The following is a 23707-nucleotide window of genomic DNA, read 5'->3' as shown; positions in this document are numbered from 1 at the left end:
TCAGTAACTGGTTACAGCATTCTGATCTCGAGGGCCAGTCTGCACTGGTTGCAGCCCTGACATCCAGTAGAGAAGCCTAGGGGCTGCTCTAAGTTACACCAGTGGCGGATGGGTGTAGTGGAGCTCTGCCATGCCCCGTGCCTACCACTAATATCCCCATTCTTATTAATTAACCATGTTTGGTAACCAGATTAACACTCAGAATTTCATTGGCTTAATAATAAAACTCAAAGAAGCCACATTTCACGTTGTGTTTCCCTGTGAGATTCTTTTAGCCAGTCACAGTGTCACCATTTTCTCAATGTCCTGTCTTCATTCTACATGTGTTTGTTCCTAAATCAGTATTTCTCCTGCAGATCTCTTTTTTTCCACGGGTCTCTCCCTGAGTGGTGGCTCTGGTAGTGATCCTGGCTCTTGTGATTGCCCTGGCCCTCTATTGCATCTGGACACAACGCAGAGCAAAAGGTAAAGGAACAAGAAGGGAGACTGCAGTGCACTAGGGAAAGATTTGCATCAGCCATTCCTGGGCAGTCATCATCCACAGCCAATTATCTCCAGCTGCGAGGATTGCTGGTGCATGCATCAGTGTCATCCCAAGTGGGATTTCTGAAAATGTGTCTCCAGGACTTCTTTCTGATGACATGGAACCACACACTGGGTCCAATGCAAAATTAGGCAGTGTTCCTGGAACACCTTTGTATGCCCCTAGCGGAAAGGTAAGTACAAGCAGCATGCTGAAGCCACTCTGGTCTGATTCCACATGGCCAAAGTCTCAGCGTGCACATGCATTTAGTTCACGTCATTAGCTCTGTCAGTGGTGTCTGGCCAGAAACAATGGCATGACCATATGGAATCAGACCAGGGGTCTATCCAAGCCAGGGTCCTGTCTCTGACTGTGGCAACATCAGCTGCTTCAAAAGGAAGGTGCAAGAACTCCAGAATAACCAGCGAGCAAAGATTCTCTTGTAGGCAATGGCAGTAGGGTAAAGAAAAGCTGAAGTCTTTCTCCTAGTCCTCCATTGGCTCAGAAGGTCCTTTGGACTTGATAGACATTCAAGGAATCTCCATTGCACCTTGAGGCAGGAAGTCCATCTTCATATGGACTTGGATGACCTACAGGTAACAGCATGGGCATCGGAGGAGAGGTGCACGTCTGCAGGGAGTCGCCAGACAGAACTCAACTAGGAATTTCACTCACTGATCTCATTGTGTCACATTTCAGAAGTGAGGGGGGAAGAGAATGCTCTCTGCGGCATGTTCTGTCTCTTTGTGATGTGCCCAGTACAATGGGGCCTCATCTCGGGATGCTGCCACATTACAAATACGAAAGACCACAATGTTCTAGTAATCTCAGCTACACTAGTGTTCTTCCAGGGTGATTATAGGGGTCCTAGCACCACAGAAAAGTGGGTAACAGCCTCACTGGGGGATGTGTAGGCAGGTATATTGGACTCCCCAGCTGAGTATCATCAGGTGTTAAGATTCCTCATACTGGCCAGATGAGACAAGCCTGGGGCTAGCTTTTCTAGCTGCCATTACCTCAGACAGGCAGCTTTTGGAGTTAGTGCCTCCAGCCGTACAAGAGCCACACTCCTGTTTTCGTGGAAAACTCTTTCTGCCCAGGCAGTTTTTCTCCCATTGTTCCTTGGAAACAGTTTCCCCGTCACTTCATTTAAGCCATTAGTCATAGTTCATTGCATGCCATCCAAAATCCCAGGACCTTGCAGCCTCAAAGTTCCTGCAGCAAGATGTTTAAAAGTTTGCACCTTTTGGCATCTGGGAAACCATTCGCAGAAGGAATCAAGGCTCCCTCTACAAGGTCCCTAGCTGTATTACAAGAAGCGACTGAGCATCATCTGAGGAAGATTTGCAAAGCAGGTTTCTGTTCTTCTGCAGAAGCATCCTTTGATAGGAAGGTGTTACTGTATTGGTTCCACATAATTCCTTAAATGACACAGCCTTTGCTGGGGGGTGGGGGGAGAGATTCCATTTCTGCCAATTATTCTACTGCAATAATATTACGTTTGTGTTTTATACTCCCTCACCCCCATCTTCTGCGATTCTGTACTTCCCATTAGGGATGAATGAGGAGAGAAGCTGTGCAGCAGAATGAGATTTCTTACCTGGTAATTTTTTTTTCTGTTCTCAGCATCTCTTCTCATTCATCCCACCCTGCTAGTCTGGTAAATGACTGGAACACAGCGTGGAACAAGCTGATTTTTTTTCTCTCCAGGGAGACGTAGACATATAATTGCCTTAGGGTTAGAGAACAGAATTCCAGGCTGTCTCTCTAGTTCCTGGAGTGTTTCTGCAGCTTTGCAAGAATTCTTGTGGTGGACTGAGCTGAAGGGTGGGGCTTAGTCGAGGAGCCTCCAGTAACAACACTGGTCCCCTCTGAATGCCTCACCCAATAGAGATGGAGGAGGAGGGAAGCTGCTAACAGGGAAATGTCTCACCTGACACGTTTCTCTCATTTCCAGCTGTGTTTGGATCCGAGGGCTGGATCCACCCCTTTCTGAGCTAGGCACCCACCATCTGCCCCAGCCCTACAGGGAGCTGTTTCCCAGGTATCACTAGGGCCAGGGGGCAGATGCCAGCCACAAAGGCAGGAGCTGGGCTTGGATGGAGCCAACCAGATCCCATCCCTTATCCAGCCCAGGTCAATGCCCCATTACCATTGCTCACTTCCTGTCCCCATCCCCACAGTCAGGAGGTGGGGGGAGCTGTGGCCGTTCAGGGGATGGGCACAGAGGGGAGCAGAGACCTTCTCTACCCCACTCCCACAGCAGCCAGATCTGACAGGAGTGTGACGGGGTCTGGGCAGTGAGGATGGCCCCTCGGGGAGACACGCAGAGCAATCCCTAGACATGCTAGTCAGTGGGGCCCGGGCAGTAGGGATGCTGAGTGAAGGAACATCAAGACAGATCTGTCTGTGGGTCCTGTTTGACTGCCTGCCTCTCTTGCATAAATTACATGAATAGCAGGAACTGCACCATAAACACAACAAGGTGAAATCTCACCTTTTTTTTTCCCCCCTCCCCCTAGAGACCCTGCAAACTCATATGAAGAATCAGAAGGGTAAGTGTCTGGACCCACTACATTACCGGAGAGTAGGGTCATCTCAGACAGAGCAGGGTGAAATCTCACCTGTATTAGCTAAGTACTGGAACGATTTACCAAGGGTTGTTTGGGGTGGATTCTCCATAATTGGCAGTTTATAAATCAAGACTGGATGTTTTTTCTGTAAGAGCGGCCGTAGGAATTATTTTGGGGACGTTCTCTGGCCTGTGTTATGCATGAGGTCAGAGCAGATGATCACAATGGTCCCTTCTGGCCTTAGAACTTAAATATCACCTCTGCCCTTTTATCCCTCTAGGGATTCTGCTAACTGAAATGGAGCGTGAGAATGGTGAGTGTCTGGGCCAGTTACATTAGCTGGGGCGAGGGGGGGGAGTGTCACCATCATAAATACGGCAGGGTGAAATCTCACATCTCCCCCTTTTCTCTCCCTAGAGAGACTGCAATCTGCACTGGCGAAACAGAAAGGTCAGTGTCTGTGATCCACAAAACCCCACTTGGCTGACGCCTAATCCTGTAGGCATCTAAACTCACTCAGGGCATAAACCTGAGCTCTAAAAGTTCTCCTGTTGTCTAAGTTTCTGTCTCTGGGCATGCATGCTGCTTTCTCAGTCTAGGCATCTGAGCACCTACCTCCCACCTGAATCTCAGCATGATCCACAAACCAGGGGAAGATGGGTGGAGGAGTCTCTCTCTCACCTATGGGGCCTGATATGGTAGTGGTGGGAGTAGAGGAGGACCTCCCTTATAATCTTTAACCCAACAGTTAGGGGACCCACCAGGGTTGTGGGAGACTTTGGGTCAAGTCCCGCCTCTGCCTGATGGGAGGGATCTGCCACCTCTCGGATGAGTGCCTTAGCCACTAGGCAGTGGGATATTCTGACACGGGGCTCCCCCTATCCCCTTTGCTGAAGTTGTTAAACTTAATTAACTATTAAATGGGAATCACTATAATCCTCTCTCCCCCTGACCATTTTGTGTGGAGTTACACCTTTAGTACTGAGCAGCGGGAAGTCGACCTAAGTTACGGTACTTCAGTTACGTAAGTTATTGTAACTGAAGTTGACGTAACTTCAGTTAACTTACAGCGGTGTCTACACCAGGCTATGTCGACGGGAGATACTCTCCCCGCTGACTTACCTTCTGCCTCTCACGGAGGTGGAGTATAGACGGGAGAGCACTCTGCCATCGATTTCGCAGGTCATCACCAGACCCACTAAATCAGCGCTTAGCTGGAAGTATAGACAAGCCTAAAGGCATGTGCCATACTGTCTTGCATGGAACAACGTAGGCACCTAAGCCACCTGACTGCAGGAGAGGGGTTCCCAGCTTTGGGTCACCAGCAGTGAGGGCTTCTCCCTCCATCCCAAGGCACCAAACCCCTGAGAAAGGCAAATGCCCCCATTATTGGCATCTCCCATTGGCTGTCTTTGGCAGCTGCCTACCTTGTGTGCTGGCTTTTGTGGATCCCATTCGAATGGGCCATCTCTTGCCATTCAGTGTATAGGGAGCCTTGACACACCTTTGGGGTTACCCAAGGTGTCTGGGGTCAATGATGACCACCTGCTTACAGTGGGAGCCTTGTCTGTGCCCACCATAGGAAACGCTCTCACAGCTTCTGGCAACACCGGCACTCCGCTCTGGGCTCCGCAAGCCCCACCCTCTCTCTCTGGCTCTCTGCAGACTAGCAACTTACACACCCCAATTTGATACACTGAATTGCCCAGTCCCTTGTCTTCTGGACACCTGCAATGCACCAGTCCACTGCCTCCGTGGAAGCAGGGCACCCCAGTTAACTGGCTTCACCTCAGTTCAACACTTGTTAACACAAGGCACTTAGAGTAAAACCAAACACGTTTATTTTACAGATCTTGAGATAAAGATTCAAATAAAAGCAAGCAAAAGGATTATAATATGGAGATATACCTCTCATAAAACTGGTCAGTGAGTTTATTCCCCTTGCCTTCCCAGCAGGACCAAGTACTGTCCCTAACAGATTTTTTGCCCCAGATCCCTAAATGGCCCCCTTATGGATTGAACTCACAGTTGTGGATTTAGCAGGATGTGCAAACCCCTGAGCTATCCTTCCCCCTCTTATGATTTTCAAACATAAGGTGACAGGTAAAAGCAAAATATAAAATGCACTCTTATACCCTGTACGTCTTAAAGTACTTTCCTGTCCAACAAGGTATGTTTCACTCAGTGGTCGATCCAAACAGCACTTATCCAATCCAAAGAGTCTGGATCCACCTTTCATGAGACACTCCTGCTAGCAGAGTCTCTCTTCCATAATGGGGAATATCTTGTGCGCTTTCTTCTCCTCTTATACAATCCTAAACTATTGTCTTTTCATACTCAGGGTGTTTCATTAACTTCAGCTCAACTCTGATGGTCCCCAGTCAGAGTCTTCTCTTGGGGTCCGTTTGTCTTTGTAAATGCTCATGCCCGCATCTGCCCCAGGGTGTAAACATAGGGATGGCCTGGGTCCAGGGATGTCAGCAGGGCCGGTGCAACCATTTAGGCAACCTAAGCGGTCGCCTAGGGCACCGGCATTTGGGGGGCGCCATTTTCTTCAGCAGCGGCCATGGTGGCTGGATCTTCGGCCCCCTGGTTGCCACCGGCATTTAGGCGGAAGGAGCTGGGGCAGGAGAGCGCGGGGAGGGCCGCCTGCAGCAAGTAAGGGGGGGGGCACACAAGGGAACTCTCCGCCCCAGCTCACCCCTGCCCCACCTCCTCCCCGAGCACGGCGTGGCTGCTTCACTTCTCCCGCCTCCCAAGCTTGTGGTGCCTAAGCTGATTGGCACCACAGGCCTGGGAGGTGGGAGAAGTGAAGCGGCCATGGCATGCTCAGGGTGCTCGTGCACGGAACAGGGGTGAGCTGGGGCGGGGGCAGTGCCTCAGGGCAGAGGGTGGGGAGCTGACGCAAGTGGGGCGCAAGGTGGAAGTTTCGCCAAGGGCGCAAAATATCCTTGCACCGGCCCTGGATGTCAGTGTCCTCACTGCTAAATGAGTTGAGTTCTGAGACTCACCCAGCCTCAGGTGAGCTGTTTTACCTTCAGTAGTTTTGGGGAACATAATATTCTACATGTTACAAAACTATTTTTCCCTTGTACAGACATCTCACAATAACTATGAGAATCAGCTAGGTCTTTGCTTCTGGCAGAGACCACAAATGACCCTCTCTTTGATGAGCTTGTAATACGCTTGGCTTGGGCATGTCTCTGTCACAAGCCAAGGCCCCTAACTCAGGCTCTATGAATCTCATTGTTTTCCCTATGATTTTTCTGGACAACTAAAAGTGAGACTCTATGATGCTCAGCATCACAATACCTAAGACCCCTTGTGGATCCAGCCCTATGGCCTCAGTATAATATAGACAAGGGGAACAGATAGAAAGCGAGTGTCTGTGCGTACAATGATCCGTAGGGAAAAAAATACTGCTGTAAGTTTGCCATCACTTAAGTCAACTATGTCACTTTATGTCTCTTGTTATTTATTTCTAGAAAAACATCTTTCAGAGAAAGGTAACATTTCTTCATTACATTTTAAGGGGGAGGGATGGGGAGGAGATGGAAAAATCTCAAACTTTGCAATGAATTTCTTGGATCTTCCAGGCAGCTATTAAGGGATCTCACTATGAACTGAAATTGAGATTGGTTTGTTCTCTGTGCAAAGACGTTCTCCATCTTTGCCCCTTACTCAATATGTCCAGAGTGTAAATACTTTCAAAAGTGTGCAGTGCTTTAGGAGCCAACGTCCCAATGACTTTCAGCAGAACTTGGATGCCTCAGTCACTTAGGTGGTTTTGAAAATTTTACTGACAGTGGCTGGGAGAAGACTGGTGCTGGGAATGGCGTTATGAATTTCCAGCCTTTCAGACAATGAGGCTGAGATTTTAAAAGCTGTCTCAGAAATCTGGACGCCTGGCAAATTCCTGTTTGAAAAACCCCTTTTTACTTGTTAAAACTTTATTTGCCATATATAACAATTTATAGGTAATTTTCAAAAAACCCTTAACTTCAAGCGAACAGTTTTTATTCAGGGATAGTTATCTGTGATGAATAGTCCCTTAAATGTATATTCACTAAATGTCCCAATTAAGCAAAGTACTTAAGAATCTGCTTAATTTCTTTGCTGAACTAAGCCCTAAAAACTTGTGTTCTTAAGAATACAGAAGTGGCCAGTGCAAATCAGATCAGGGCCCACCTACCCTGGGATTCTGTCTCTGACCTGCACTACCAGGTGCTTCAAATCATGACGTGAGAAACCCCTAGTGGCCAGTGATGGGGGACCTGTAACCCCCTGCCCACCTGTCACAGGAAGGAGGGTGGGGGGGCAGGATATAGAGTTATCTCATGGAGCCAGGAAGCCCTGATCTCTGGTCCAGGTTTCTCTGTACAGTATCTGATGTGTGTAAAATATTACATGTAACAACAGGGACAAGAGAAGTTGGGTCACTTTCCCCACAAGCAGCCAGCCCCTGTGCTGTGCTCTGCTTAGCATCTTAAGGACAAAAACTCTCAAGAACAGTCATAACACCAGTGAGGGGGATATTACTTGTATCTTGACTATTGCACATTAACTTTTGTGACTCAGGATTAATTCACATTGTCTTACTTTCCAGCAGAATATGAGGCAATGGAAGGTAAGTGCGGTTTTACTAGGTTTCATCAAGCTTAATCTTGGAAAGTGAACACTGAAAATGCTGTGTATAAAGTAAACTGATGTGTGGTACTGGTTACAGTGACACACAAGACAAGGGGAAATCCAGGCCTAGGACTGATAACATACAAATAGAGATTTTTAGATAGAAATAATAAATGGAAAATTTGTGGCACTGAAATATGAATATTAAGTTTTATTTTTCACATTAACCCTTGGAAAAAAAATCACAAACAAACTTCACTTTCTGTCTTCAGAGAGATCTTGTAATAGTAAGCAGAGGTAAATAGTGAGGTGGCAAAATTTGCAGAGGATACAAAACTACTCGAGAGTTAAGTACAAAGCTGACTGTGTTAAAAAGGGATCTCACAAAACTGTGTGACTGGGCAATAAAATGACAGATGAAATTCAATGTTGATAAATGTAAAGTGATGCACATTGGAAAACATAAACCCAACTATAGATAGCTCTGGTCACCCTATTTCAAAAAAAGATATATTAGAAATGGAAAAGGTTCAGAAAAGGACAACAAAAATGAATAAAGGGTATGGAACAGCTTCTGTATGAGGAGAGATGAAAAAAACGGATTGTTCATCTTGGAAAACATAACTAAGTGGGGGGATGTGATAGAGACATATAAATGGTATAGAGAAAGTAAATGCTATTTATCTCTTCTCATAACACAAGAACTAGGGGTCACCCAGTGAAATGAAGAGGCAGCGGGTTTAAAACAAACCAAAGGAAGTATTTCTTCACCCAACACACGGTCAACCTGTGGAACCCCTTGCCAGGGGATGTTGTGAAGGCCAAGACATTAACACGGTTCAAAAAAGAACTAGAGAAGTTCAAGGAGGACAGGTCCATCGATGGCTATTAGCCAGGCTGGGCAGGGAAGGTGTCTCTAGCCTCTGTTTGCCAGAAGCTGGGAATGGGTGATAGGGGATGGGTCACTTGATTCCCTGTTCTGTTCATTCCCTCTGGGGCACCGGGCACTGGCCGCTGTCGGCAGACAGGACGCTGGGCTAGGTGGACCTTTGGCCTGACCCAAGACGGCCGCTCTTAACAATAATTCTCTCTGACAAAAAAGGCCCAAGCCTCCAAGCTCGCCACAGCCACACTCCTGCACCCATTGCCTTGCTTGGGGCAGGACTGGGCCCCTGACCCCTGCTGGCTTCCACAGAGCACTTGTAGGAGAAGGAACATGTGCCTAATCCTGCGCAGAGCTGAGCACCCTCTGCTCTCACTGAGGCCAGGAGCAGGCTCAGCATGCCTGGGATCATCCCTGCACGACTAGATGATGGAAACGCAAGAGAAGAGGTCTTTGAACTGGAGGCCAGAATCTCTCCTGTGCCAAGATCTGCTTGGAGTATTGTACTGGAGAGGGGGGCAGTAGGGAGTTGGTTATGGCTCCTGAAGTCTCAAGATGCCCCAGCATCAATCACTGCAGCCCCTGTTTACTCCAGCTGTCTGTAGTCCCCAAGCATTGGCTGTGTGATCCAGTTCTGCCCCTCTGTCTAAACCCTATGACTCCTGACTTGCCCCTACACCACGCTGGCATGGTGGGGGCAGTTGGCACAGGAGTGGGCTATGCTGCTTTCCCCCAGCTGAGCAGTCCCAATGCTGGAGGAATTCTCTGATGTCCTGTTAGGGCCCAATTCAGCCAGTCTGCACCATCCTTGCATGAAGTGACCAGAGCAGGGGAGGGAACCTGGCCCCTTTTTTACTAAAGGGGCAATTCTGCCACCCTGACTCACATCAGTGATCCTCACAGGTGCAGTCCCATTGATTTCTAGGATGGAGGTTATGCAAGATTGAGTGCAATAAAGCAGAAGCCGTAATTAATAATTAGAGGCCCAATCCTGATGTCCTTACTCAGGCAGAATTCACACGGAAGCCAATGTAATTTGGGTTTAGAATGGGGTAGTTTTATCACTGATCATCTCTGCTAATTGTTTATTGTTGTTTTATTCCTTTTTCTCTCTTTTCATTCCCATGGACCCCTCTGGCAGAACAAAGTAAGCCCTGGTTTTAGTTTGTGTAGCTTAATTTTTTAGCAATTTTTAAGATAAGATAATTGGAGATATGCCAATCTCCTAGAACTGGAAGGGACCTTGAAAGGTCAAATTTTTTTTTTTTGCCCCAGATCCCTAAGTGGCCCCCTCAAGGATTGAACTCACAACCCTGGGTTTAGCAGGCCAATGCTCAAACCACTGAGCCATCCCTCCCCCAATTTTTGTCTTGAGTCTGTAATTTTTGGGTGAATTCCCATTTCTGTTTCTTTCAGCACGTGACATAACCCAAAGATTCACAGGTAAGCAAAGCTGATACTAAGCGATGCTCATCCCTGTTTCCCAAGGGGTATTCTCTCCTCGTCTGGTCACCTTATAGGGATAAAATGTCACAGTCAGTGTGAAAGTGCGAGGAGCTTGACTATTGAGCTACACCCTCCAGGGTACCCGCTCTGGTGAGGAGGGGGAGGGAGGAATGTCAGTGACAATTCTTTACCTGCTCTGTTTCTATTTTATAGCATCTAGTTAATGAATTGTTTATTTCACTGTGAACCATTTCTGGCAGAACATCCAGCTAATGAACTTATCCAGCCCTGCTGAATGTGATGGCAGATACTGGATGAAGAGGGAAAGGACAGCTGGTTGTTCTAAAAGGGTTGCTGGAGTGAGGAACAAGGAAATCAAACCTCATCCCACCAAATTTAAGGCTTGTTGACATGGAAAATTCATAGACTCATAGACTTTAAGGTCAGAAGGGACTATTATGATCATCTAGTCTGACCTGCACAATGCAGGCCAGAGAATCTCACCCACCCACTCCTGTAACAACCCCCTAACCTATGTCTGAGCTATTGAAGTCCTCAAATTGTGGTTTGAAGACCTCAAGCTGCAGAGAATCCTCCAGCAAGTGGCCCGTGACCCGTGGCCCAAGCTGCAGAGGAAGGCAAAAAACCTCCAGGGACCCTGCCAATCTGCCATGGAGGAAAATTCCTTCCCGACCCCAAATATGGCGATCAGTTAAACCCTGAGCATGTGGGCAAGACTCACCAGCCAGCACCCAGGAAAGAATTCTCTGTAGTGACTCAGATCTCTGCCTGCCTCTTGGTCTCCCCCACCCCAAACTCTTCCAACAGAACTCAAATCCCCGTTTGCTGGCTCCTGTGCCGCTGCACAACTGCCTGGCCAACTTTATAGGACCCCTAGCCAGAGAAGCCCTGCCCCCTAATCAGGATTCAGCTTCTCTCCCAGCACGCTGCCCCTACCAGCCTCTACACATACAAGTACAAAAACAAGGAAATCAAATCTCCTCCCACCAAATTTAGGGCTTGTTGACATGGAGAATTCACAGGGAAGTTTGTGTGAAATAACTAGGGTTTGGATTTAAAGCACAACAGCTACTCTGTATTAATTCCCCTTGTGGACACTCATTCCAAACTTCTGTTCTTCCAAAGTGGATTAACCTAAACCAAAGCAAGAGCATTCTTAGTATGCAATGAGAGTGTCCACACAGACAGCTAGTGCTGAATAGCTGTGCCACACTAGCTATGTTAAGGGCTTGTCTACATGGGGAACTAAAGTTAGTTCCAAGGAGAAGAGGAGATGCATCCTATCCTGTCCAGTGGACCACAAGCCCCGACTACCCCCTGCTTGGCTGTCCAAGCTCAAACTCCCCCATGGCAGCTCTATATTGCAGGTGCAGACTGCCACATAATATCTGCAGCACCTGGGAAGTCTTAGAGTAGCATAAAACGAATTCTGTGGCACCTTATAGACTAACAGACGTTTTGCAGCATGAGCTTTCGTGGGTGAATACCCACTTCGTCAGATGCAAGTAGTGGAAATTTCCAGGGGCAGGTATATATATGCAAGCAAGAAGCAAGCTAGAGATAACGAAGTTAATTCAATCAGGGAGGATGAGGCCCTATTCTAGCAGTTGAGGTGTGAACACCAAGGGAGGAGAAACTGGTTCTGTAGTTGGCAAGCCATTCACAGTCTTTGTTTAATCCTGAGCTGATGGTATCAAATTTGCAGATGAACTGAAGCTCAGCAGTTTCTCTCTGAAGTCTGGTCCTGAAGTTTTTTTGCTGCAGGACCAGACTGTGAATGGCTTGCCAACTACAAAACCAGTTTCTCCTCCCTTGGTTTTCACACCTCAACTGCTAGAACAGGGCCTCATCCTCCCTGACTGAACTAACCTCGTTATCTCTAGCTTGCTTCTTGCTTGCGTGTATTTTATATATATATTATATATATATATATATATATATATATATATATACATACACATACACACACACACACACACATATATACATACACACACACACACCCCTCTCTGCCCCTGGAAATTTCCAGTACTTGCATCCGACGAAGTGGGTATTCACCCACGAAAGCTCATGCTGCAAAACGTCTGTTAGTCTATAAGGTGCCACAGGATTCTTTGCTGCTTTTACAGATCCAGACTAACACGGCTACCCCTCTGATACATAAAATGAATTGAATTTCATACAACATTAAAAGTCAGATTCTGCTATCCTTGAGTAATGGGACTCGAGGTGTGAAACTGATCAGTAAAAGTGTGGCAGAATCTGGTCCTAATACACTTATTAGCAGTGGAGTTCTGCCTAGAATTTCCAACTGGGCTCAGGTCCCCAGTGCTGGGAGCTGTAAAGACACATAAGAGAAGACCATCCGTTCCCCAAAGAGCTACCAATCTAAATAGACCAGGCGGCAGGGGCGGCTCCAGACCCCAGTGTGCCAAGCACATGCTTGGGGCAGCATGCCGTGGGGGGCGCTCTGCCGGTCGCCGGGAGGGTGGCAGGCAGGGCTCCAGTGGACCTCCCACAGGCGTGCCTGCGGAGGGTCCACCAAAGCCGCGGGACCAGCGTCCGGCAGAGCGCTCCCCGCGGCATGCCGTCGTGCTTGGGGCGGCGAAATGTCTAGAGCCGCCCCTGCCAGGTGGACACAGGGTGAGGGAGAGGATGGACGATTCCTCCCATTTCACAGATGGGAAACCTGAAACACAGAAAGATTTGGTGACTTATCCAAGGTCATAGGGAGAATTTGTGACAGAGCTGCAAACTGGACCTACATCTGCTGATTTCTAGGCCAGAGCTCTAACCACAAGAGAGTCTGTTCACTATTCCAATAACCAGGACCCTGGGCTGGAGTGGATGTAGAGGGGCAGTGACAGGGAGAGGGCCTGGGAAGCTGAGTCTCATAACGCCAGGGGACGGTCACGTAAGTTTGACGATTGGCCATAGGTCCTTGCACATATGCACCATGTTAGCGCAGGAGTAGTGGGTGGGGGGCAGTCGGTGCTGGGAAACCCAAGCCCCACTCACAGACCTCACAGGGGATTTATGATGCCCACACAGCCGGGGAAGGAGCAGGTTTGGGTTCACTCTGCTGTCCGTGTAGCCAGCACTATGCCCATGGTCAGGGCCAGTGCAAGGATATTTTGCACCCTAGGCGAAACTTCCACCTTGCGCTCCCCTCTTCTCCTCCCCTCAGAGCATTGCTTATTATTAGGGGAGGGATGGCTCAGTGGTTTGAGCATTAGCCTGCTAAACCCAGGGTTGTGAGCTGAATCCTTGAGGGGGCCACTTAGGGATCTGGGGCAAAAATTGGTCCTGCTAGTGAAGGCAGGGGGCTGGACTCGATGACCTTTCGAGGTCCCTTCCAGTTCTAGGAGATTGGTATATCTCCAATTATTATTTATTATTTTATTACTTATTATTAACTTTCAAAAATGGATACAGTGGAGTCCCATCTTATGCAGGGGTTAGGTTCTAAGGTCAGCACGTAAGGGGAACATCAGGTACAGTGAAAATTACCATAAAGTATAGTGCACACAGTATACACTAGAACAGGGGTCCTCTACCTATGGCACACAAGCCAAAGGTAGAACGTGAGCCGATTTTTTTTTAAATGGCAGGCTGTGGGTCCTGGCCACTGCTGAGCCCGCTGCCGGCCTGGGGTTCCGTTCACTCAGCTGGCAGCGGGCTGAGCGGGGGGGGCCGTGGGCTGAGGGGGCCGGCAGCCAGGACCTCGGCTGGCCGGCGCCGGCCGAGGGACCCCCAGGCCGGCAGCGGGCTGAGCGGTGGCCGGGACCCACAGCCTGCCATTAAAAAAAATAGTCTTGCGTGCCACCTTTGGCACATGTGCCGTAGGTTGAGGACCCCTGTTTTCGTATGTATCTGTATCCTGAGGGATCAAATGGTGATTTTAGTGGAAATCAGGCTTTGACGGTTTTCCAATTTTTACCAAAATCAGGAGGTTTCTGCCCACTGATGCCTAGAGCACATCCTGAAGCATTGGCGCTGATGGGATGTGTTTTAACTTGCAGAGGTTATTACATTACAGACAGATAAACAGAAACATCATTGATCTGAGTGTGGGGCTTCACTTCCTTCAGCCAATAATCATAGTTTGTTTTCATAGGAGTTTTAAAGCCATTGCTTTTATTTGGGGATCATTATCTAGACAGGCCTTTAAATGCATTTTCACTAGTGCCCCCATTCAGCAGGGTAGCTGAGCACATGCTGCACTTTAAGCCATGAGTCGGTCCATCCCGATTCAGCATGTGCTTACGTGTTTTGCTGAATCAGGCTCTAAAACAGAAGCTTTTCAGAACACGAGTTGTTGCCAGAGCAAATCAGATTCAGGCTAAGCTAGTCTGGGATCCTGCTTCTTACAGTGGCCAGCACTTGCTGCTTCAGGAGAAGGTGCGAGTAACCCCCTAATGCCCGAGGACAGACTAACCTGCCCCCAGGGAAAGTTCCTTCCTGACCCCATCAGTTAATGTTTGCCTTGTGCCCTGAAGCAGGAGGGGGTTTCTCTCCCTGACAGAATGCTTGTGTTTCGGAGAACGGTCACAACTCTGATTATTTGCATTTCCATATCAATGCCTGGGCCTCTTTGAATCCTTTGTCCATTTGGGGTTTTTTTTTCTTTGCTTGTCTGTTTTGTTTTCAGTCCTACCCAGTGTAAATCTTCATGTTCTCTTTAGCCACGTCAATATCCTTTTGTTTTTCTGCTTAGCCTCAATGCTATCTTGTAGTAAGGAGTTTCACAGGCTAATTATGCCTCATATAAAATACCATTTCCTCTTATAGTTTGAGATTTGCTGCCTTTCAGTGTATTTGAGTCTCCTCTTCTTGTATTAGGAAAGAAGATTGAAAGAGGTGCTCATATCTATCAGTCTTTATATGACTTTGTCTTCAGAGCTGTAATTATTCTAATTGCTGCACCTGAAAGACCCTTTCTGAGATGGGGTGACCAGTACTGCACACAGTATGTTTTTCTGTCCTGTTGTGTACATCCTAACACTTCCTTCTTTAAATCACTGCTACACATTCAGCAGAGATCTTCATAGATGTGTCCACAGAGATGCACAGGTCTCGTTTCCTGAGTATATAGAACCCAATCGTCCCCAACCTTTTTGTCTGGCGGGCAGGGCCAGCTTTAGCAAGTGCGGGGCCCAATTCGAACCGTTTCAACGGGGCCCCGGCAGGGATGACACATATATATACACACATACATACACACACACACTCACACACAGATATAGATAGATATAAAATTTTAAAAACACATGGGGCTTGTACTCACCGGGCAGTGCTCCGAGTCTTCGGCGGCGGGTCCTTCACTCGCTCCAGGTCTTTGGTGGCACTGAAGGACCCGCCGCCAAAGTGCCGCTGAAGACCCAGAGCAAGCGAAGGACCCACTGCCGAAGTGTTGCCGAAGACCCGGAGTGCTGCCAGGTGAGTAAAAATTTAAAAGGTTCCTCTAGCCAGGGAAGAGATTCTCACTGGGCGCGGGGCCCTCTTAGGCGCGGGGCCCGATTCGGGGGAATTGGTGGAATTGGCCTAAAGCCGGCCCTGCTGGCGGGTGCCAGACAAAGGACCACTGCGGCGGTGGAGCACCCACCAAAATGCCATCTAATTTTGGCGTCATTTCAGCGGCGACACCTCTTGCCGTCGACAAGCGGAGTCATCGAGAGGCGTCCCCGCCGAAATTCGGGAGCGACGCCTCTCGATGATGTCACTTGTCGACAGCAAGCGGCATCAGAGAGGCATCCCCGCCGAAATGCCGCTGAAATTCGGTGACATTTCAGCGGGTGCTCTCCCGGGGGCCAGGACTCGGGCACAATAACCTGTGTGAATAGCTGTAATGATTCCTTGTGGTACTGCACAGGGAGAGTAACCATTTCTGCCCTATCTCTATTAGAAATAACTCCTAGGATTGCATGAGGATTTTTCATGGCCAGATAACATTGGTAGCTCATAGACATCCTGTGATCAACCAATATACCCAGATCTTTCTGCTCTTCTGTCACTTTCAACTTAAGCTTCCTCACCTTATACCAAAAGTTATTGTTGTTAGTCCTGAAGTGCATGACCCTGCACTTTGCACTGTTAAATTTCATCCCATTTCTATTACTCCTGTTTTCAAGGTTGTTCAGATCTTGTATGATATTCCAGTCCTCCTCCATATTGGCAATACCTCCTGACACTGTGTCATCTGAAAATTGTATTGGCACAAAAACTGGGAGTGTGCTAAGGTCTTTAATGAAAATGTTAAATAAGATTGGTCCCAAGACTGATCTTCGAGGAACTACACTAGTAACCTCCTTCCAGCCTGACAGTTGACAACAGGTCATCTCCCATTTAAATAGTTCCTTAACCACCTTTCAGTTGTCATATTTGTCTCCAGCTTCTCCAATTTAATTAACAATTTCCCATGTAGAAATGTATCAAATGCCTTACTGAAGCCCAGGTAGGTTAGATCTACTACATCTCCTTTGTCTAAAAAAATCAGTTACTTTCTCAAAGAAGGAGATCAGGTTGCTCTGGCATGAGCTACCTTTTGTAAACCCATGTTGTATTTTATCCCAATTACCATTTACTTCTATGTCCTTAACTACTTTCTCCTTCAACATTTGTTCCAAGACCTTGCATACAATTGAGGTCAAACTGGATCAGTTTTTTCCCCTTTCTTAAAAATAGAAACGATATTAGCAATTCTCCAATCATAGGGTACAACCCTGGAGTTTACAGATTCATTAAAAACCTTGCTATTGTGCTTGAGATTTCACGTGCCAGTTCCTTTAATATTCTTGGATGGAGATTATCTGGCCCCCAATTTGATCTCATTGAGCTGTTTGAGTTTGACTTTCACCTTGGATATGGTCATTTCTATTTCCATATCCTCGTTCCCATTAGCCACCCTGCCACTACCCCTAAGCTCCTCGTTACCCTTTTTAAAAACTGAAGCAAAGTATTCATTTAGGTGTTGGGCCATGCCTAGATTACTTTAATCTCCACCTCATCTTCAGTGTTTAATGGTCCCACTTCTTCTTATTTATGTGGCTATAAAACCTTTTACTTATTGGTTTTAATTCCCTTCATAAGGTCCAGCGCTGCTTGGCTTTTAGCAATTCTCACTTTTCCCCTACACTTTCTGACCTCCAAGAGGGAGTTTTCCTTGCTGATCAATCCCATCTTCCATTCCTTGTAGGCTTTCCGCTTTCTCTTGATGCCTGTTTCATGTGCTTACTCATCCAGTTTGGTCTGCAACCCTTCCCTAAAAATGTGGTTCCCCTTGTGTGGGACGCTAGCTTCTGATTAAGTCAAAGTTGCAGAAGCAAAGTAATTCCAAGCTTCCTCCATATTCAGATCCTTGAGTTCTTTAGTCCAGTCCACTTCTCTAACTAATTCCCTTATTTTTTTTTTAAATCAAGGATCCTAGTTGCAGCCATATTTTTGTTTATCATTCCATTTAGTTTAAATGGAGTTAGCTCATGATCACTCAAATCAAGGCTCTCCTCTCCAACCAGTTCTTCTATGAGATCCTCACTACTCACCAATACTAAATCTAAAATAGCATCACCTCTTGTTGATTCGGTGGCTATACGGTGAAGAAATCTTTCAATCTTCTCTGCAACCTCTGCCTCGGTTATACTGCAGGGTGACCTGAGCACACCCCCAGTCGAAGATTTCCCCCCAGAAATGTGTGTCTTGCACTGCCCAGCCCTCTCCTGGACAGTACAAAATATTTTAAGATGTTATTCGTTTAAGGGAATAATATGCCATGTTATTATCTCACATAATTATTCATGTATTTCTATTTCAACACACTGGTTTAGATAAAACAGTAAAACAAATGTATTAACTACAAAGAGAAAGATTTTAAGTGAGTACAGGTGATGAGGCATAACAGAAATGGTTACAAGAAAAATAAAGATAAGATGTTTACTGAAGCCTAACTTAACTATATTAAATTCAAGCATTTTCTTATCACATGCTCCAGCAGGTTACTGACCAAACTCTCAGGTCAGGTCCCCTTCCCCCGAGTCCAATGAGGGCTTCCTTTTCTCTTCAGGTGCAGTGAATCTGATGTGCAGGGACAGAGAAAACAGGGGGCCTTGGGGTGGTTTCTCCTTTTTATAGTTTCAGTTCTTCCCCTCTAATACAACTTGAAAAAACTTTTCCAGCTGGGAGACAGAATCTATGTAGGAGGATATTTCCTGTTAGTATTTTTCTTCCTTTGTTTTCCCTTCCTGCTTGATTAATGCAAATTAAGCAGAGCACATATTCCTTTGTTTAGGCCAGACCTGTTTGCCAACTTGTTTGGGCTCAGCTGTGGGGCTTGGAACTTGGGTTAATAACACTGTACAGGGGAATCTTAAAACATCACGGACAAATTTGTCACACATTTTACCAGGGAAGTACTGATCAGCAAATGATGAGTTTTCAAATGATACCTTTCAAGGCATACTTTGTACAAAGATTACTACAATAGTGCATAGAGTGTGAGTACAGGGGTGTGTTCTACCACAGTAGGTCTCTCCCCAACCCCCGTCTATGGTGATAATCAATATAAAGAAATTGGTTATTCTCTCACCATTGTCCTCACCCTCCTGAATTGCTCCCTTTATCCCTGCTGATCCAAGGGACCCACTGATTCTCTCACAGGCTTCCTGATTCTGCTAGACTGAAATATATCCCTGGTATTTGTTTTATATCTCTGGCCATTCACTCTTCTAGTTAAACTTTGGCCTATTCAGTCCCATCATACTCTTCACCCGATGCACTTTTCTCCTTTTACTGACTTCACAGGGTTAATATTTTAATATTTTCCATTTGCTGAAGGATCCGTGTAAACGGGTCGGGACTCACCACCTGGGTGCCTCCTGCTGGTGACTCTGGGAATTAGCTCTTTCCAGTGGAGCGCCCCCTCTTGGTAGTGTCCCATCCGTCATTCTGTCTTCTGTTGTTGTCTTTGGATCCTCCTCGAGGCCACTGCCCTCCAGCAGTGCCCCTTAGTCCATCTACACCCCCTTCCGGGGCAGGGGGGTCTGTGCTCAGCAGTCCCACACCTCAGTCACTATGTCCAACCGCCCTTGAGTCCAATCCCTCTTGTTGGGATCTGGCATAGCAATATGGCCACTCCCTACAGCCAATGGCTGGGTGCCCTACAAGGAGTGAAGGGGGGGGACCCAGGCCCGCCCTCTACTCTGGGTCCCAGCCCAGGGACCCTCTGGCGTCAGCCTCACTGTCCTTTTCTCTCCTTCCGCTGTCTGTTTCCCTGGGCCGCTTCCCCTACGGCCCCTTGCACCCGCTAGGCCCTTCCCTTCAGGGCCTGCAGCCTGGCAGGCTACAGGTTCAAGCTCCCTAGCCTCCCCGAGCCTGGCCAGCACTGCGCTGTCCACAGTGCTAGTCTCCTTCCTTAGAGACTGACCTTCCCCTGTTGAAGGCCTGAGACAGACTGACTGCTCCTGCTCTGGGCAGCCTTTATATATGTCTGAGCCTGGCCCTAATTGGCTGTCTCCAAACTGGGCCCTGATTGGCTCACAATAAGCCCCTCTCTGATTGGCTCACAATAAGCCCTGTCTGCGCAGGTGCCCTGGCCTGCCGCAGCCCACTCTCACAGGGAGTGGGGCAGTCCGCCCCACTTCAATCCCCCTTTGGCTCTCACAACCTCTTGCAGCTGGCAGGATGGGGTTACTGTGTTTCTCCCCTTGCTGATTCCTTTGTTGCCCAGGAGCTGCCAGGCTCTGGTTGCTGATGTAGCCTCCTGGCTCAGTCTAAGGATTTTAACTTCTCTGCTTTAAAGTCTCTTTGACTCGCTTTCCTTCTGCAACATAGTGTGATACTGACTCGTTTCTCTGTGTTTTGTTTTTAGCCAAACTCCTGGCTGAGATCAGTAAGTTCCATTCCCCCCATTATCACCCTTGTGTGACATTGTTTCCTGCTCAGAGTGTTGGTGTTCACGGGCGTTCTCACCCCTCTGTCTGTGTTTAGTTACAGGGTGGAGAAGCGCGCAGCTCTACGCAGGTACTGTACAAGTCGCTGATATTTTATCCATGGGGAGATCCACCTCCCCGTGGGAGCTCCTGGCTCCTTTCCCTACACAGAGCATTTTCCTATGACATTCGATAGGCTACGAACAGCTGTCTGGGTGTATTTGCACCCAGCATGCTGCCTGACCATATGTATGTACTGGTGAAGGCTGGGAGAGTCTGGGCAGCTCCAGCAGGGATTAGAGACCCCAAGGGACATGCACACACATTGCAGCACCACTGGCCATGGCTCCATGTACTCTGGGGTATCCTGCCGCACACAGCTGGGAGGGAGGGGGGCACTCAGGTCAGTTACACAAACAGTGTTGGGGTCCTGTTGTGGTTGCCCCCTCTGAGGTGCAAAAAATGGGACATCTCCCTGCTCCACATACACCCCCTGTCTCTTCACCCCGGGCACTGTGTCCCATCCCACCCTGGGAGAGGAGACCAGCCCTCTCAGGCTTCTGTTCCTGTCACTGCCCTGGGCACCAGCCTCACAAAGCAGGGCCTGGCACCAGATCCAACCTGTTACCATCCGGCAGTTAAACGTCACGGTTGGTACTTCCACCGTGGTGACTGGGCCCTACCAGCTCTGAGCGCCTCATCTCCCGCTTGCTGGTCCCAAGACACTCTGAAGCTAGCGCTCCCTTTGAGCAGTCACTGCCACCCCACAGCTTCCCCCACTACAGCCACTGGCAAACCCAGGACTTTTAACCTCCTGCACAGACTCAGATTTCGCAGGACAGCGACCTGAACAATGGGCTGATCCTGTGAAAACCTGGACAGGTGGCAACCCTAGCTCCTGTCCACACAAGCCAGTAACACCCAGCTGAGCTGGTTACAGGCCCTGGCAGGGACGCTGAGCTACCAGCTGCTGTGATCACTAAGATTGTTAACTCCACCGTGTGCCACACACCGTGCTTAGAACCGCCAGGGCCCTGGACCCAGCACCAGAACAGCTGTAACCTAGACTCATAGCAATGCAGGGTTGGAAGGGACTTTGCGAGGTCGCCGAATCCAGCTCCCTGCACTGGGGCAGGGCCTAGACCATCCCTGACAGGGGTTTGTCCAACCTGTTCTTGCAAACCGCCAGTGACAGGGATCCCACAGGCTCCCTTGGAGCCGGTCCAGAGCTTCACTGCCCTGAGAGTGAGAAAGTGTTTCCTAATTTCCAGCCTCGGTCTCCCTTGTTGAAGATTCAGAGGGGCAGCCGTGTCAGTCTGTATCCACAAAAACAACGAGGAGTTCGATGGCACCTTAAAGACCAACCGATTTATTAGGGCATAAGCTTTTGTGGGGAAAAAATCCACTTCTTCGTACTCCGTGCAGCTGAAGAAATGGGATTTTTTACCCACGGAAGCTGATGCCATAATAAATCTGTTGGTCTTTAAGGTGCCACCAAACTCCTTGTTGTTTTTCCTGAAGATTGTGCCCATTGGTCCTTGGACAGGCCCTCGCCCTGCCCGCTGGGGGCGCTCAGGGTGTTGCCAAGTGTGAGTATTGTTGTTACCGCATTGCGGGGGGAAGCTGGATGGGCTGGTTTGGCAGGGGGCAGTGATGGGAGCTTTCACTTCCCTGTCACCGATCTCAGCCCAGCCTGAGGCCAGTTCTTAGTGGATAGGAGCTCACATCATAACTCACATTAATGGCAACCACAGGGAGACCAAGACCTGCATGGGCCGCAGGGAGAGAGGTTCCAGCAGGGGTCAGGGCTGAGCCATGTCAGCAGCACCATGGGGGGCTCACACAGCCGCTGTGACGTCCTCGTACCCCACTCAGTGCATGGAGCTCCAGCTGCCAGGGTGTACATGCCACTTCTTGAGGCTACATGTGGGGGGGCCCCTGCCCAGATTGGCCTGCTGCAGGGAGAAGGGGGAGTTCCCTTCTCCCGCTGTGCCTGGCCCCAGCCCTGGCAGTGGGGAGCAGGAGGATGGATGCGGGACCAGGTGCTGAGTGAGCCAGAGTCCCCTCAGCTCAGCCGTCATCCCCAGCAGGTGGGCCCAGGCAGGGAGCAGGAGCTGTCACCCCAGCCAGGCTGGCTCAGCTGCACAGAGGCAGCGACCAGGAGCAGCTGGCTTTGGCCACATCAGAAAGGCTCTGTCCCACTCCCCGTCCAGGCCCTGGGGCACAGGTGCAGTGGGAAAAGGACAGAGCTCTCCCCCCGCTCCCACAGGTAACATGGGGCAGGAGGAGCAGGGCAGCCCCGGGCTGGGCACAGGGGAGAAGACACATGGGGTGGGCACATGTTCTCCCCTTTAGATTGTGCCCCCCTAGAATGGCCAGCCTCTGGCCCCGGCACTGACTCTGTGACTCTCTCCCCAGTGGATGTGACTCTGGATCCCAGCACAGCAAATCCCTACCTCGTCCTGGCTGAGGATCGGAAACGTGTGACACACCAAGACAAGCGCCAGGATCTGCCTGACAATCCAGAGAGATTTGATACTATGGCGATTGTCCTGGGCGCTGAGGGATTCACAGGTGGGAAACGTTACTGGCAGGTGGAGGTTGGAGGAAAGAATCTCTGGACTCTGGGGGTCTGTAGGGAAGATGTGCGCAGGAAGGGGCATATTGTATTTCTACCGGAGAATGGATACTGGACAATATGTCAGCATGCTGGGCAATTCAAGGCCAATACCTCCCCCCCGACCGTCCTGCCCGTGAGCGTCAGGGCCAGATGATTGGGGATTTTCCTGGACTATGAGGCGGGCGAGGTCTCCTTTTACAATGTGACTGACAAGTCCCATCTCTTCACTTTCACTGACACCTTCTCTGGGGTTCTCCGCCCTTATTTCAACCCTGAAAACAATAAAGGGGGCACAAATACGTGTCCCCTGATAATCTGCCCAGTCCCAGCTCAGACTGGAGAGAGTCTCTGTCCCAGACAGTGACACCTGCAGCACAGACTGTCCCGTCCCAGCACTGACCAGCCCCCAGGTGTTTCTCCTGCCATCCCCTCCCCTCTCAGTTCCCAGCATCAGGAATATTGGCAACCAAGCAGCCCTAGAGGGGGGAGCTGGCTGCAGGGGCAGAGGGGTGTGTGGGTGCTGTGCCCAAGGGTGGGAAGGAGGCTGCAGCAGCAGGGAGGGAAAAGCCCAGTTCACAAGATGTGCGGGGTGGGGGAGATGAGAGAGGTCTATAAAATCATGACTGGTGTAGAGAAAGTAGATACAGAAGTGGTGTTTACTACTTCTTCTAACACAAGAACTAGGGGTCACCAAATCAAATGAAGAGGCATCAGGTTTAAAACAAACCAAAGGCAGTATTTCTTCATACAACGCACAGTCAACCTGTGGAACTCCTCGCCACAGGATGTTGTGAAGGCCAAGATTATAAAAGTGTTAAAAAAGAACTAGATAAGTGCATGGAGGACAGGTCCCTTAGGGGCTATTAGCCAGGCTGGACAGGGATGGTGTCCCTAGCCTCTGTTTGCCAGAAGCTGGGAATAGGTGACAGGGGATGGCTCATTGGATCATTACCTGTTCTGTTCATTCCCTCTGGGGCACCGGGCATTGGCCACTGTTGGAAGACAGGTTTCAGAGTAGCAGCCATGTTAGTCTGTATCCGCAAAAAGAACAGGAGGACTTGTGGCACCTTGGAGACTAACAAATTTATT

The 23707-nt window shown here is 48.8% G+C and overlaps 1 long non-coding RNA gene and 1 pseudogene across 1 annotated transcript; both read left to right on the top strand.

Annotated features, from left to right (window-relative positions):
- The window catches only part of LOC120381541, a 682838-nt pseudogene that overhangs the window by 493679 nt on the left and 165452 nt on the right, over nucleotides 1-23707 (top strand).
- LOC120381544 lies at nucleotides 19940-22465 on the top strand. Its single transcript, XR_005588098.1, has 3 exons — nucleotides 19940-19958; nucleotides 20057-20089; nucleotides 22417-22465. It is a non-coding gene; the product is annotated as an uncharacterized LOC120381544 (long non-coding RNA).

Source organism: Mauremys reevesii, linkage group 14 (genome assembly GCF_016161935.1).
Source record: "Mauremys reevesii isolate NIE-2019 linkage group 14, ASM1616193v1, whole genome shotgun sequence".
NCBI lineage: Eukaryota > Metazoa > Chordata > Testudines > Geoemydidae > Mauremys > Mauremys reevesii.
The sequence above is the reverse complement of the archived record's forward strand: the minus strand, read 5'-3'. Positions and strand labels throughout refer to the sequence as shown.